We start from the raw sequence: 15671 nt of genomic DNA, 5'->3' as shown, positions 1-15671 counted from the left end.
TATTGAGCATTAAGGATTTTAGCTGTTTAGTTGGCGGAGCATTTACACGAAAAAAATGGCGAGGACAACTCTAATGTAACATTACTAAACAGAAGAAAGTCAATTTTGAGGGAACAGAGATACAATCATGATCTCGTTTCATTTTAGTTATGCTTCCTTTCTGTAAACGGAATATTGCTCCTTTTTTACGGTCAAACGTGTAACATTTCATTTGGTTTTATATTGTTTAACGTCCTATCAACAGCTTAAGCCATTTAAGGCCATGCCTCCATGTGTGCTATGTATGCATGCATGCGTATATGTGTGCCGGAAACATGGTATGTTGGTGTACTTGCCTACTTGTGATTGCGCGGATCTGATGCCGACTTTATATTGCTATCTAACTGAAATACCATGCCGAAGGCACCAAGCACAGAATCCCGCCCGGTCACATTCTACTGACAACGGGTGAACCAGTTGTTACCATTACTTTTAAAACTGAACGTTAAGCAGGGAATAACAACTACTGTACCATTTTTAGCTCACCTTGTCCGAAGGCCCGTCGTGATGCGGCGTCCTTCGTCCGGCGTCAATATTTTATTTTAAACAACTTCTTAATAACTAATGGCCTATGGTGAGGATATTTGGCCAGAAGCAAACTGGGATGATGGGCTACCAAGTTTGTTCAAATAAATTACCTTCACCCATTTTCAAGGTCACAAGGGTCAAATATGTAAAAAAAANAAAAAAATCTGAATAACAATTATGCCCAGGGAGATAATATTTGGCTAGTAGCATGTGTCGGTGAAGGGCTACCAAGTTTTATATTGCTTTCTCACTGAATATGCGATACCGTATGATTATATTTGGCCTGTAACATGATGGGATGAAGGGCTACCAAGTTTGTTAGAATGAATGACCTTGAATTATATTCAAGGTCACAGGGGTCAAATTTGTTTAAAATCTTTTAATGACTTCTTCTGAATAACCATAAGGCCTAGAATGTTGATATCTGTCAGTAGCATGCTGGCATTAAGGACTACCAAGTTTAATCAAGTGAATGACCATGATTATATTCAAGGTCAAATTTGTTTAAAATCTTTAAAAGACTTCTTCTGAATAACCATGAGGCCCAGAATGTTAATATATAGCCAGTAGCAAGTTTCAATCAAGGGCTATCAAGCTTTTTCATTTGAATGACCTTGATCCAATATCGAGGTCAAATTTACTCAAATACATTTAAACATTTAAATGACCTTATTTCAATAAACAAAAGGATAGGTAGGTGATGTTTTGCAGGTTGCATCCTGAGGGCTATAAGATTTGTTCAACATAATGATATTGTTCGTCTTTCAAGGTCACAGGAGTGAAATGTTTTTAAATCTTTCAACATGATCTTTTGAATTACTTTTAATCATAAATACTGATATTTTGCCTTTAGCTTTATTTCAGATCACTTTTAAGGTTACAAATGTGATATGAATAGCAGGTGAGCGATGCAGGCCCTTTGGGCCATTGTTTATACTTCACAAAACTTACCTTGTATGTCGACGGTTTTTATCTGAAATTGACCTAAAGATTATGTCAAATACTGGCGTTAGAATAAAGTCACAAAGCCAAATGTCTATTTTTGGAACGGCATTGCAACTATGAAGCTTTGTTATTGTGCATACTGTATTACTTCATATTGTCCTAATGAATACACCAGTGTAAAGTTTGCTGAGATAGATCGACCCTAGGTCATCGGTTATTAACAACTTCAAAGGATTCATATCTTTATTGTTTGGGGTCTAACGTCCTCACAACAGCTATAGTATTTAAAGACAATTGATTCCCATGTTTTGTTAGTATTGTTTCGTATCTCATTTATCATCCAAGCTTAACGTTACTTAAACATTTTCGATTACGTCACCTATTGTGTTTACAAACTGACTATTTAACCTATTCAACCGCTAGGCGTTGGATAAGTTGGGTGACTGTTGGATAAGTAGTGACCTATTCATACTATCCAACGGCTAGCGGTTGGATATTTAATGACTGTATCACCACTTATCCAACAGGTCACACAGGGTCATGTCAAACGTACCCAGAATGCCCATCTGTTGAATACGGTTTGTAGACACAAAAACAGATAAACAAAGAAAACGATAACAAATAAATATGAAAGATAGTAAATGTAATTTTAATTCCAGCTTTAATACCTGGTGGTACACGGTAGTCAGCCGTTGTAATATATACAAGTACAATGCACTTAGCCGAAGTTTCCAGTTTTCACAAACACATCCGCTTTACGTATTTCACAATATATATTCAAACAGGGATTTCCACCAACTCATCCCCTTTACGAATTTTGATGCACGTGTTGCTGTTGCCACCGATACCTGTGTCCTCACTGTGACCAGACGTTTTCCGTTTCGTGCCTTGTATAAAAGAGCATAGGCACTTGACGCTTTGTTATGTCAGATTTTTTTTTTTTTATATAAGTATACATTTTTTTTAATTTTTTTTAATGTAGGGTCATGTATTCGAACCAATGAAAAGGTAAATAACTACAGGGATGCAAATTTTGACAGAAATTGACCAAGTCCGTTAAAATCAACATATCTAAAAAATAATACGCAAGCAATTTTCGATAACGAACGTCCAACTTACAGAAAACATTCCCAGCTTTCCATTGATACATAGTTGAAGGATATACTCAAATTATTAAGATCACGGCGTGCTTCCACACTCCAAATTTCACCGGATATTTGTAGGTAGGACACTTACCTGATACCGGTAAACACCACAAAAAATTATCTGACTACCGCCTTCCGTCGATCTCCTGTGCACATAAAAATGACATACAGAAATGACCTTGGGAATATCTGACAGGAACCTTTGTACTCGGAACACCTCAGCTCATATCAATAACATTTGGATCGCATTTGGATACCATCGGCATTTACTAATGCCTTGGGGTTATATGTGTTTGTGTCAGTGAGTGCATTTTACAGGTGTGGACAACACAGGTAAACAACTCCATTCACTGATTATCCAACTGTCCACCTTTACCGGGTTTAGGGGTCCAATTGGGATATGAAAGTTATTAAGTAGGATAAATCTTTCGCAAACGTTGGTAAAGCGATTTGGAAGAACCCTGTCTCGGGCCTATCGGCCCTCGACAGGCTGTGCTTACAAATTACTTAACCAACGTTTGCTTGAGATTTATCCTATACATAAAATGTGTTTAAAAACCCAAAAGTATGGCGTTCTTTGTTTACAGCCATGAAAATTAACAAAAGTAAACTGAGAATTGTGTAAAGGCAAATTTACCACTTCGTATAAAAGACAGCACTTGTAGCGCCAGCACTTGTAACTCCTTCTGAAACATAAGGTAGGTTACTGTTAATCTGATTATACCTGTAACTTGTTATTTGATGAGGTTCTTTACTCTAAAGCTGCCATATATATGTACAATAATATATATGTGGGAAACTCTTACTTGGAATTTTGTTCTTATGAACGTCGTATGTTCCAGACAAGACCGCCATGAGTTCACAAAATTATGAACGCTTTTATGAGGATGAACTTCCAAGCTTCCCAACCGATAAGTATTATTGAATAAACAAATACGATTGTTTTTAATGTAAATGAAATTGAAAATGTCTCTTTTAGGAGTTTCCGCCCTGCTATATCGTCATATTGATATTGCACTGATAGCTTCAGTAGAATGTTAGAGAATGGTTTGTATATGATAGACAGCTAATCATCCGATAACAAAGTTAACTTTATACATTTTGTAACACCACTTGTATCCTTTTGACAAACTTGTTGCCAACCTCGTATTGATTTGCCGCTAAACATTTTTTATTCGATGCAAGCAAAGGGTCCTAATATATTCTTCAGTAGCGCATAAATTTGTTACTTAATTCGTAAACGTTTTTTCTTGCCATACATTATCATTTGATTTAACCGATAGTTTCAAAGTTTCTAAACACTTTATGAGTGATCAAAATTAGATGGGGAAAGACGTTATAGTTCATGTAGTTATGGGGTTCAAGAGTGTATTACTACGAGACAATCCAACCGTTACGTATGTGCATACCGTGCACAATGACTCCTGCTTCACAGTGCTAGTTATGGCTGATACTTTTGCGATTTGTCAACATTGCTGTAAATTACCGTAAACGTTTCGTCGTAATGAAGCGAGCAACATGTTATTTTCCTTTAAAATAAAAGCAATACTGTTGTCAAATAATTGTGTGATAACAAGTGATAGAGGAGCTGAATTTGAATACTGTTCTATTTACTGTATTCAAAGCAATGCCGAACTCACTTAAACACCCAGCCACACGCCGTACGTATTTAGTGTCTCCGTGTAAATGTTCCTGCGGTTTTATACTCGTGATGATCTTAATGTAAGATTTTTCAGAAAGAAAAAAACTTTCAGTATTTTTTTTACGACACATTTAAAACCTGTTATTCACTAGCCAAAGTTGTCCACATTGGATTCATACAAGGATGCTCCAGACTAAATCAGAATAAAATCTCCTGATCCCTACGGTAGAAGAAGGATTTTAAAGGTTTTAACTCTATTTCTCCCCTATTGAGTCCGCCCCTCTACCCCAATGGTGGCCACATCAACCTTTTTATACAAAATTGAGTTCCCTTGACCTAAAGATTCTCAAGACTATATTTAGTCGAATCTACTTGGCCATTCAGGACTAGTAGCGTTTTAAAGGAAAAGTTGACGGACGGACGACGGACGCTGCGGTATGGCATACGTTCACTATAGTCTTTCGGACTATGTGAGCTAAAACGATAGCGATATTCCAATAACAGCAACACTAAACAATGCAATGTCTAAAAAAATGTATTTTTTTCTCCTTTCGATTCACATTTAGTCATTATCTTTACAAAGTTATGGATGGAATTCCTACCACTAAACTTTTAAAATACCGAGTGCTATAATTGAGGCAAAACATCATTTCTTTTTTTTTTAATTAATTTCCTTTAAGCAAATATCTCATTAATTGTCTCTTACGATAACATGCAGTAAAGAAAACAACAAGCTCACGATCTCATATAATTGTGTTCTGCCTAATTATATACCTTTTTAGGACTGAAGGACATTTAACGACTTTTTCTAAAGAGGTAGAACATGCAAACAGTCGATTTAAGGTCAAATCTAACAACAGCCGTTCTCTAATCGGTGTACCACGTTCAGTAATTTCTTCCTGGTTATATAAATATCGGTATCATGTTTATTATGACTCGGTTGTCACCTACAAGAATCGGTCCTGAGGTTGCTTCGTGTCGGCCATGTTTTCCCCAGTCAAAATGTAAACATGCACAGCTGTAGAACAAAGGGAACCTGCATATCACATTTCTAGATGGCAGCCTGTCGGCCTTTTTAAATTTTTACATCAGGTCACCGAAATCGGTATTTAAACATATATGTAATTAAGGATCAACGTGAACATTCATGTGCAATTAAAGAAAGAAGTATTGTGGACTTTCCGAGAAAAAGCATTAACAAACTTTTACTCTCAAAATTTAAGATGGCTGCCTGTCGTACATCTTTTCATAACTCCAACAAATGGTATACCTATCCTGGGATAAAGAGAAACCTTCGTGAAATTTGATAAAGATCCCTATAATCTTTCCTGAGAATAGAGATACCAAAATTAACTGTCAAACTCCAAAATGTCCATGTTCAATACACAACAGCAGGAGTTCCTCCTGATGATTTACGACTAAAAAAGGTTCAGATCTTTATTGTTTATTTGTTTGTGGTAAAACATTCTCACGCAACAGTTTAGGTAATTGACAAGAGCCTAGGGAGACACCATCGAGTCTTATGTTTTGTTAGTAATTGATTGTTTCTCGTTGTATCTCAATTATCATCCAATCTTATCGTTAGGGGTGTATATATTCTGCAAATTTTTGAATGAACATGCTTGGGGGTAAATCTTTGCATAACGACGAGTGTCGCCTGAAAACTACTATTACTTTTTTAATGATACACATCGTGCCGTTTATATAAGTTAAGCTACCGGTTTCTGCTGCTGAGGATTTCTGTCTCAAAACAGCTTTACACATCTAGACATGTATCAGACTTGTGTTAATGCTCTTAGAAATTAATACATTAACGAACATTGCAATATTTACACTAACAGATGACAAATTTCAAAAAGCCGGATATCTTTGTTTCGCTATATTAGCGGTATACACTCACATGTACGTATTGGCAATAGGGAATAAATGTTTTATCTAACAAAGTAAAATCTCCCTTTTAAAATAAAAATTTCATTTTGCAACTAGTTGTTATAACTATATATCATAATCAATTAAAGTGTTTGATAGCCAAAAGTGTGTGTAGTCATGCAAACAAACCGGCAGTTACTGCGAATCGTGTAAAGGTAAATTCACAACTACGCTTATTTGATCTAGACAGGACTTGTAGCTCCCTCTGTTACATAAGGTAAGTTATTCTAAATCTGATGATACCCATAACTTCTAACTTGATACGAATAATAGGGATTTCACTGTATAGCTTTAATAGTGACATTATATTGAGACTCATCTCGTACTCCACCCGGGCCCAAGTCTATGATGCAAGGTTTGTACTATTTTCTCGGTCTGACAGTCACACAAATCCCAGCATCTCTTTTGCCGACGTAACAAAATTGAAGACCAACCTCCCTTCTACCTCAACGAGGCCCTGACCAAACTGAGATCGACTGTGTACGCCAAAGCCAGGTATCTCAAGTCCATAGGAACATTCAACAGTGCTTGGACACAGGATGGCAGAATTATCATCAGGAATCGTAGTAGCTCTAAAGCCTCAATCACCAAGCTGTCAGAACTTTCTAATTATCCAGACCCTCCTCCCAGATTGTCAACAGCCGTGAGACCCCCACATCCTCGGAATCAGCAACAAAACATCTTCGGAAGACGTAACCACCAGTCCTCTTCTTACCGGGAACAATATGCACTACGATAAGATTTAGTCTTATACTGGACAGCAGCTATATCGTGATCCGGTATGCTAGCTATATCTCATGATCTGACTCCCAAACTTTCTACCATAATTATTTAATAATAAATGTGTTACATATATGTCTGCAGTCTATTTACAACGTTAGACTGAATTGTGAAACTTAAACCAGTGATGCATATACAAAATGTATATCACTTCCTTATTACTGTCACCAGCTACCACACCAACAAATACCTGTCCATGTATTATCTTATTAATTTCTTTTTAACCTAATTAAAATGTATATCTTGCTATGTATCATGATAGTAAAGACCATTCTGATACCTTGGTACATGCATGCCTAAAGTTATTCATACATAGTAGTCGGTGTATTAACCCACCCTTTTTAGTAGCAGTACCAAATGAATCATGATATTATGAAAGAACTTTTCAATTAATATTATATGTGTGAAGTTAAACGTATATTTAGCATACATTAGGAATATGACAGCTTAAACAGTATAACTTATCTACACTATTTACGAGGAAGTTTACTTTATACTGTATATGCATACACATGTGTACAGCTGTCTATATTATCTCAATCAATTTTTAATACATAATGGATGGATTACAACATGAATTAGCATAGTTACTAATTAATATAATGTGTGATTACTGGAATATAAATATAATCATGCACGAGGGAATGTACCCAAATGTACTTATCATAATAATTATATACTGATATATATCAAATCCTATACGTTGTAAAAAGATTCACGTTTTACCAACGGTAGCGGATTTAATGTTATGGCTGATAAAATGTGATATGTCAACTACAATCACGTCACAATAATGTTAATATCCGTATTCCATAGTTAAACAAGCAACATTTTACATTCAACAACAACGTTAACAATATGTTGGGCTTATAATTGTGTGATGAAAATAATTAACGAGTTTGGATTACGTTAAATTTACTGTAATCGAACTGATAACCATATCACTTTAACAGTTTACTCTTTGCCACCCAACCATATGCCGAACATATGAAGTGCCTACTTGTAAATAGTCCAACATGTTATAATTATGATTATCTTAATATAAGAATTTTTAAGAAATAATGATGCACTTTGAACAAAATTTTCGAATTAATATAACGGGTTTTCAGTTTTCTTTTAAACAAACAATATATTACTCTCATAAACATGCATCGTAATTAATGTGGGAACCCCCTGCAAAATAAGGGATTTGCTGTTGTGCCCTCTACTTGAGGACACAAAAGCGACAAACACAAATCTGCTGCATCAATTGCAATAATTGGGATCTTGATATTTCTCTCTACTTCCAAATTCCTTTCATTTCATAGATCATTGCTTAGCAATACCTCACGTTTAATATTGAGGGTTCACCCATGTAAGAAAGGCAATTGGTTCTATCCCCAGGCCTTGACATACCAAAGTCCTTAGAAATGGTAGTTGTTATTTCCTTCTTAACGTTCAGCATTAAGGGTAACGGCAACAACTGGTTCACATGTTGTCAGTATATTGTGACCGGGCGGAATGTTGTGTTGGGAGTCTGTGGCATGGTACATTGTATGTCAGTGAAATAGCACTATAAAGTCGGCTTTACACAAGCAAGCGTACACAACACACATTGAGGCACGTTCATAAAATACCTTAGCTGTTGATAGGACTTTAAACAAAAAAAATCAAAGGCGAACGAAACTGTAAATGTCTACTGTATGCATTGTGGCTAGTATTCACGCATTGAAAAGCTAATTAATTCACCAAACAAACGGATGCCTTAAGAAATATGACCCAGTTTCATTTTTAGAAGTGGTTTAATTGTATTTGTTTTCTTTTCTTTATATAGGTATAAAATAGTCCTTCTTCTTTTGTCGGAAGGGCAAGTGGTAATTCGCCACCCTACAGCCAGTCAATGCCACATAAAGGTAAGTTAAATTTTAAAATCTCTGTATAGCTACATTTTATTTCTATACTGCGACATTTGTTAATAACGTTTAAGATCTGTAAAAGGAGGTTTAAAATCAACAGGTGTATAAAAAAAACCGCGTTGGCGGCCCGATCTGCCTTTTCATTGCTTGGTATTCCCATAAGTGAGTGAATGCAGCATACTATAATTTGACATTTTGAGTTAATACTATGAAACAATGTAAGTATTTTACTGATTGATATATTCTTCAAACTTTCGTTGCAAAGGCTCTGTAGAACAGATATGGAGTCAGGATAGATCACTGACTTGGTACATCATTGAAGTTAATGTGTTAAAGAGTGGGGTAGATATCAAGGTCTTCCTCTGAAAATATCGATGCATTATTTGGTCGGGGGCCGCGGTGGCCAAGTGGTTAAAGCGTCAGACATTCTGCTACCACTAGCCCTCCAACACTGGGTCGCGGGTTCCGAAGCCTAAGTATGGTAATTGCCAGGTACTGGTCGTACATTTGTAGGTCGGTGGTTTTTCTCCGGGAACTCCGGCTTTCCTCCACCACAAAAACCTGGCACGTCCTAAAATGACCATAGCTGGTAATAGGACGTAAAACAGAAACAAACAAACAAACCGACATCCAAGTGTGGTAAATTTGCAACCATGGCTAAGGTGGCCTTTTGATCATCTTTCAAACCATCAGAACAAAAAGATTAAAAAGATTGAAAGTCCTTACATTTCAACTTTATTTCTAAATAAGATAAAAGAAAGTCGTATGATTTAATGTCAGAATAGAAAAAAAAATGAGAATTATAAAGATTTTGGTCGCTTTTGTTTCCCCAAGTAGAGGACACAAACATATATATCCAATTATGCAGGGGGTTCTTATGTTGTTGTTTTAACATAAAAATGTTTTGCTTTTTCTTGGATATAGCGTCAGTGCGACAGTTTAGATGACAATAGAACGGTGCCTAGGGAGAGATCGCTGAACGCAAATGAGTATATAAAAGGGAGATATATTAGTTTCATTATTTTTAATGTTAAATGCATTAACACAGCAAATCTGTTATTTGTTTTACACATTTATACATGCATCAGATTTGTGTCACTGCTCTGTTAAATTATATCTGCTGCTAACGACCCTTACATAATTTACATTAATAAGACGACGAATTTTAATACGCCGACGACACAGTTCTGTTTTTTTCACTAACGGGTGATAACAGGCCCCATTTCTAGACAGTTACGTGTTATTGATTTGTCAAGGTAAAGTCCTCGACAAAGCCAGGGTCATATGAGGACAAGTGTCGACGTGGCACAGACGGAACGAGGAAGTATATAGACAAAAAGAAAAAGTTTTCAAGACACAGATTTGCGGTAAGTATATTTGATGGTCTACATTCATAAACTTAATTGTTTCTATACATATTGGCAATAACGAGATAAATGTTTAAATTAACAAAGCAAAATCTCCCTTTCACAATAAAGTTTCATGTTGAAACCAAATGTTTTGACTAAATATTATAATTGGTACAGCACTGCTTTTATTTGATTGTGTCGCCTGCGTCAAGTGTTTGAAGGCCAAACTTTCAAAGTAGGACTTCATTGTGTGCATGATACCCGAACAAACAGGAAGTAACGTTTGTAATCGAGAATTGAGTAAAGACAAATTCACAACTATGCTTATTTGATCTAGACAGGACGTGTAGCTGCCTCTGTTACGTAAGATAAGTTTTTGTAAATCTGATGATACCTGTAACTTCTAATTTATTATGTATACTAGGTATTTTACTCTATATATGTAATGTATATGCACACTATATATATTATATAATGTCTGAATCTCTTACTTGTAATTGTTTTTTTATAAACGCTGTTTGTTCTAGACAAAATCTCAATGAGTTCACGACAATATGACGGCTTTGATCAGGATTACGAACCTCAAATATTCCCACCAGGTATGTGTTTTAAAAGATAGAGAATAGAAATCCTTTTATGTTAAATCCCAAAACTGCTCTGTTCGTGGCAAAATGCCATCAGGTATGTGTTTTAAAAGAATGAGATAAGAAAACCTTCCTTGTTAAATCCCAAAGTATGCTCTTTTCGTGGCAAAGGGAAGTGAATGAAAGATAACAGAAACATTACGATGAGTAAGATAAGAAAACCTTCCTTGTTAAATCCCAAAATATGCTCTATTCGTGGCAAAAGGAAGTGAATGGAAGATAACAGAAACACTGCAATGAGTGAAATAAAAAAAAACTTCCTTGTTAAATCCCAAAATATGCTCAGTTCGTGGCAAAGGGAAGTGAATGATAGATAACAGAAACACTGCAATGAGTGAAAATGTCGTTTATTCACTCTGAACGACGTCAACATTTAACAACAAATTATCAACGGTTGCATCACTCTGAGGCCGATTACCCCAGGAGTGATTTACCATAATAATCACAGGTAGGAGTCTTTAAACACCCTGAGGCCGATTATCCCAATAATGAGTTACCATAACAATCCTAGGTATGAGTCATTAAACATCGTAGGAAAATTACCCCAGGAGTGAATTACCATAATAATCCTAGGTATGAATCATTAAACATCCTAGGCCAATTACCCCAGAAGTTGCTTAGATTCATCCCATATGTAATTCAAGAACATAGTGAAACATTCTGATACTCCCCCTATTTTTTTTCTATCTCGTCGAAAGGTAAGCAAGCCTGGAACAAAGTTAAATATAGTTCAATGCCTACAAATGAACTGCATGAGATAGATGCCCCACCTCTTGCTATATCTGTGCTTTTGAAATTAAAAATTTAGGGTTAATCTCTAGCTGATAGAAGATTTGATGCATCCCGAAAACCCCTGGGCCCCTGATAATGGAGTGAGAAACCCAAACTAAAGCCTTCAAGTAAATTCTGTGTTTATCCTATCAACCATTTGCAAACTCCGAAACCTTAATAGGAGTAATGATATCTGGAGACGGCTTAACTTTAAACTGATTACTATTTAGAATGTTGGTTGTTGTGGTTATTACTGGTTGATTCTCTGTTTGCCACATCCTCTCTTTTGTGGCATCACTTTTTTGGATGATCTGCTCCACATTTGTCACTCTTGTGTGGTCACCCAGACCTAGAACAGACCCCTTTGTTATTATACTGATATCAGATTTTACTGGAGGGGTTAACGTTGGTTGAAGAATTGGTCGGTTGACTATTCCGAAAAGTACCTTCATTTTTCCCTATGTTTCTGGTAAGGGCTTATGTATACAGCTCAGTGTTTAACTCCCCCCAATGAAGATTCCATTAGCTTCCGCCTCCGGAAGTTGGTATAATAGAACTGCCAATCACCTTTCTGTGTTGCCAGGGTTACTACAGCATTTCAAGAGGAGTGGAGTTAGGGAAGGAAACGTAGTACAATAGACTGCAGTAAAGATACGAAAAGATTCATTCCACTTTTCAATGAATGATCTTGAATGATTTAGATCTGGGCATTAAATCAATTTTCCCAACAAAAACATGCATGTCAACTACATAAGGCCTGGATTCAAATATCAATGATGCGAGGTCAACAAATTGGGCTGTCCAGATTTGGGATTTTGTTTAGGAATCGACATTGCAGTCTAATGGTCTGGAAACGCTACCTTTGCTTGTTGACGTAGGATTCTCTTCCAAAGAATGCCCAGGTGTGACAACTTCCTGTATAGGTCAAATGAGTCGGACTGAGGGGGCTGTGGTGTTACAGACTGCTGTGTATAGAAGGGGACTGTTCCTCCACCATTAGTTTCTCCTCCATTAGTTTTTTTCAGCTCCATTTCCACTTCCCTAGCTGTTGGGATTTTGAAACAAAACTGCTGTTGATTTGTCTCTGTGGCAATAGGGCTGGTTGAGTGTCTCGTCTTTTTCCCAGTTTTCCCTGCTGCTGCCCTCGAGCTCTGTACAAGGGTCGTTTTCTTATAAACGCTGTCTGTTACAGGCAACATTGCAATGAGTTCACAACAATATAAAGGCTTTGATCAGGATGACGAGCCTCAAATATTCCCACTAGGTATGTGTTATTAAAGAATGAGATAAGACAACCTTCTAATTTAAATGGTATTGATAAGTAAACTAACTTAATAACAATTCCGCATTCTTTTTGATTAAGAATGGTTTCATTTCATTTGTTAACAATTCTATATATAGGTAAAAATAACAGCTTTTCTTTTGTAGTAGGGGCCAGTGGTTATCCATCACCCTATAGCCAGCCATTGACACATACAGGTATGTCAACTTTAAAACCCCGTTTTTATAGTTAAATTTAATATCTATGTTTCACCTTCGTGATTAGCCAAATGCCGTTATAATTTGCCGGTAGGTTATGTTTTTGTCTGAAGGCTTTGACAATGTTTTAAGGGACCAAAATGATGAAATCCCTTAAGAAAATTAGGTAATATTGCATCGAATGTGCTGTGCTATTCACCCAATTTTGCCCCACCCGTCTGGCCCCTGGGGCGAGGCAGAAAAATATTTTCTCATACCATTTAATTGTCTTGTCATTATAATTATTCCCATCAAGTTTGAAAGAAAAAATATACCCAAAAATGTTATTTCTCTAGATAAACTTAAGTAAATATTACCCCCTTCCAAAGAGAACAGATGACCGGGGGCTAATGAAATCTGTATTTTAGATAAACCCCCGAAGATCTTTCCATCAATGTAGATAATATGATAGCAGTACATCCGAGTCTGAAATTGATTGCAACACGATTGATGTGTTGTGAACACCTTTGTTTCTTATTGGCAACAACTTGACATTTTCACTAACAACAGGTTAAAGTTGACCAATATATGATGCGAACAAGCCGTGAATATAAGTACTCTTCCGGAACACATATCATTTGTTCTCTTAAAATAAGAGTCTATAAGAGTAAATAAGTATCTATATTACACACATACACACATGTACACTTGCAGGATACACATGGAGGCACGTCCTTAAATAACATTATATGTTAATAGGACGTTATACAAGATTAAACCAGTCTAATCCAAACCTTAGTTATAACCGTTTCTAGTTCGAATTTGACTGTTAACACTTCGTTGTTCTCTGGTTGTTTTATAATATGAATTATACGTTTTGCTTTTTGCGAGATGTAACGTCAGTTAAACAGCACCTAAAGGTACAATTAACGACCATACGTTTTAGCAGCATATGTTGGTGAACTTCAAACTGACAAATATGTCTCTCCAGCCGAGATGGAAAGGTAAAGTCTCGCGTTATTCACTTAATTTCTTTTGAATACAAGAATAAGCGTTTATTCTGAATCCTTAGTATTTTCCAATTAACATATCAATCATCGTTATAAATGAATAATTTGTTTTGCTGCTCATATTGTACAGTACTTCGTGCTGTTTAAAACTCTCCATAAGTATCCTACTTATGCGCATATTCAAAATACACCTTTTTCATGTTATTCAAATCTAACAGTGAACAAAAATATCTGATTAGATTTATATGTCATGATACCTATAGTTCTCGCTTGCGATGTGTTATATTAATTCAAAGCGACATACATGTGCTATATGTGAAATCAGATTCACTGACATTCTGTTGTCGATCGACAGCATGCTGCTATACATGCTAACCCCACACTGAAAGGCCCGGATATTGCGCTATTTCGGCCGTAGCTGTATTTATCACTAGCTTTCCCAAGAGATAAAACTGACCACACTGGACGTTGGCTTCTGGTCATGTAATTGTCAACAACGTAAACTTTCGTTGGAAGATATACATTTTCAGAGTTACGTTGGTTTCATTGTTAAACCAATACCGCATATCCGATGTACTTTTGTTTATCATTCCATAGTCAAGGTCGAATATTTTTTAGTATAACACACCACCACACCTCCACACCATACTGATGGATTTATTTACCACGTATTTTGACGTAAATTTAAATAATAATTTAATTATAGTTATCATATAGACTCAAACAGAATCTATGCCGCATGATTATGTTATGCATAGATATATTAATCAGCTTCCATTTTCTCTTTGCCTGTCTGTTCTGTTGCTGGCCTTTTGGAATGAGTGCAATCGTTTCATCTTGCGAGGTGAGTAACGTTTCTATACCTATTTTCGTCCCAAAGCTACCTAATGCAACATGTTTTATTTATAATTTGAAAACATGGTAATTCGATGCCTTTTGTCCTGCGTCGTGCGTCGTCGGATAGCATTATCGGAATTGGATAGCAGTTGGATGGTATGCACATATCAGCCCTTACTGACCCTAGGGGCTGAGGGGTGGAGCCAAGAAGGGTCAAATTGACTGAAAATTCAAAAATCTTCATCTCAAGACCCAGATATGGTAGAATCAAATATTCTTCATAGATTGAAGGATCTATAGTGCTTTACCACAATTGTGAATTCCATGACCCTGGGGTCTCACATTTTCCCCTGGGGAAGGGTTAAATTTTACTATAGTTTATATAGAGAAATCCCTTTTTTGACCAAACTTTGTTTAATTTCCATTGGAAGTAATTCAATTTGGGTTAGCATTATCAGTATTGGATAACAGTTTAATGTATGCACAAATCAGCCCTGACTGACCCCCAGGGGCTGACGGGTGGGGCAAAAAACGGTCAAATTGTCTGAAATTTCAAAAACCTTCTTCTCAAGACCCAGATATGGTAGAATCAAATACTCTTCATAGATGAAAGGGTCTATAGTACTTTATCAAAATTGTGAATTTCATGACCCTGGGGGTCTCACGTTTCCCCATTGGGAGGGGGTAAACTTTACTATA

General features: G+C 36.3%; 1 long non-coding RNA gene across 2 annotated transcripts in view; it reads left to right on the top strand.

Moving 5' to 3' along the window:
* The first annotated feature begins 8825 nt into the window (after positions 1-8825).
* LOC110446303 overlaps positions 8826-15671 on the top strand; it is a 19994-nt gene continuing 13148 nt past the window's right edge. The window contains exons 1-4 of one of the 2 annotated variants that reach the window (XR_002462447.1): positions 8826-8900; positions 10160-10270; positions 10780-10851; positions 13096-13146. This is a non-coding gene — a long non-coding RNA (uncharacterized LOC110446303). Of the gene's footprint in view, positions 8901-9857; positions 10271-10779; positions 10852-13095; positions 13147-15671 lie in introns of those variants that run through there. The other variant, XR_002462446.1, reaches the window with a different exon arrangement.

Source organism: Mizuhopecten yessoensis, unplaced genomic scaffold (assembly GCF_002113885.1).
Source record: "Mizuhopecten yessoensis strain PY_sf001 unplaced genomic scaffold, ASM211388v2 scaffold2671, whole genome shotgun sequence".
NCBI classification, from domain to species: domain Eukaryota; kingdom Metazoa; phylum Mollusca; class Bivalvia; order Pectinida; family Pectinidae; genus Mizuhopecten; species Mizuhopecten yessoensis.
This window is presented reverse-complemented; position numbering and strand designations above follow the sequence as displayed.